The sequence below is a fragment of the Pyrus communis genome, chromosome 6, assembly GCF_041283825.1.
Source record: "Pyrus communis isolate YQ-2024b chromosome 6, ASM4128382v1, whole genome shotgun sequence".
Taxonomy (NCBI): Eukaryota; Viridiplantae; Streptophyta; class Magnoliopsida; order Rosales; family Rosaceae; genus Pyrus; species Pyrus communis.
In genome coordinates this window covers 16,157,448-16,159,266 of record NC_142570.1, presented here as the reverse complement: position 1 = coordinate 16,159,266, position 1,819 = coordinate 16,157,448, and the positions used below count along the sequence as shown (strand labels likewise).

The 1,819-nt window shown below is 38.5% G+C and overlaps 1 non-coding gene across 1 annotated transcript; it reads right to left on the bottom strand.

Annotated features, from left to right (window-relative positions):
- Nucleotides 1-1,132: 1,132 nt before the first annotated feature.
- LOC148696352 (small nucleolar RNA R71) lies at nt 1,133-1,243 on the bottom strand. The gene has a single exon (XR_015963838.1). It is a non-coding gene; the product is annotated as a small nucleolar RNA R71 (small nucleolar RNA).
- Nucleotides 1,244-1,819: the final 576 nt, after the last annotated feature.

Here is a 1,819-nt window from a genome sequence, read left to right as displayed (position 1 = left end):
CATTATCCATTGGTTTACATCAACTTGCTTTACAATCTGATTTCGTTATAATCTGTCCATTTAAATGCATTTCGTCCAAATACAATTTCTCCCTATAGTTTGTTAAGTTTTAGGCTTAGAATCTGTCTTATCTTGTGTTTTGAAGCATTTTGAGTCAAGCTCAAACCTAATTTTCGTCCAAAATTGAGTTTAGTGTCAAAACTGCACAGTTTGTGTTTTTAGGCAGTTTTGAGAGTTTTTAGCTTGTTTTGAGTCTTGTGAATCTGTTTTGAGTCCTTTGAGACTTTGTTTTGTCCAAATTAGTTAGAAAGTGTTTTGATTTGTGTTTATAAGTGTTTTGATCCAAGTTTCCATCCAATTTCGTCCAAATTAGTGTAGGTGCTCAAAACTGCCCAGAAAGTGGTTTTTAGGCAATTTTGAGTCTTCTAGTTGCTGTTTTGGGTTTTAGGGTTGTTTAAGTGTTCTAAGCGTTTAGTTCCACATCCCTTGAGTCTTTTCAAACGTTTTTAAGTTTATTTTTGTTCTTTTCATTGTTGTTTGCTTCTTGATTTTCATTCACACTTGTGTTACTTTGTTTCAGGTAGTATATGTCAAATAGACTTGTTGAGTTAGGCCAAAGAATTGAACGGTTGAAGGGCCACACTTTGGACAACTTTGTGCCATCAAGTTCATCCCTAATCCGTGAGGAAGAGGAAAGGACTTCACCTAGTTCAACAAGTAAAGGATCTGAGCAATTTGATTGGGAAAGAGAAGAAGAGATGGCGGGCAACCTAGATGAGCTTAGAGCTTTGGAGGACTTTGCTCAACCAATCATACCAAATTCACCTTCATGCATCTTGCTGCCCACAGAAGCTAGAAACTATGATCTCAAATCTTCACATTTTCATATGTTTCCTTCATTTTATGGCTTACCTAATGAAGACCCTTTAGCTCATATTAAAGAGTTTTACAATGTTGTGAGTGGTTTACCTTTGCAGGGAGTAAGTGAAGCAAATTTGAGGTTGAGAGTGTTTCCTTACACCTTGAAAGATAGGGCCAAGAGTTGGTTGATGACTCTAACACCAGGTTCCCTCACCACATGGGATGCCGTGGCTAAGAAGTTCTTGGAGAAGTTCTTTTCCACTCAAAAGACAGCCACATTAAGGGGACAAATCTTCAACTTCAAACAAGATGATGGTGAACCTTTCAATGAGTGTTGGGAGCGCTTTAAAGGCCTTTTGTTGCAATGTCCACACCATGGGTTACCTTTTCACTTACAAATGCAAATTTTCTATGATGGACTAACCCAAAATTGTCAATCAACTGTTGATAATGCAGCAGGTGGAGCATTGAAGAAAAAGAATGCTCAAGAGTCATATAACATTTATGAGATGTTGGGGTCTAATGCTCAACACAAAGATTTAAGGGGTAAGAAAGTTGGAGTCTATGAAACAAGTGCTAATCATGAGCTTTTGTTGCAGGTAGCTAACCTAGAAAGGAAGCTTGAATCCGTGCTCAACATGGTACCAAAAACTAATGAAGTGTGTGCCATTTGCAACATACCAAGCCATCCTACTCACCAATGTCCATCTAGGGAAGCTTACCCCGAGTATGTTCAAGAGCAAGTGAACCTCATGAATTCTTACAACCAAAGGCCAAGGAATGATATGTATTCCAACACATATAACCCGAGTTGGAGAGATCATCCCAACTTTTCATGGAAGAACAACAATCCAATCCAAAATTTCCAACCAAAACCTGCCACTACCCTTGAGGACACAGTTAAATTGTTAGCCCAAAACACCTTGCAATTCCAACATTCCACCAATAGCGCACTCCA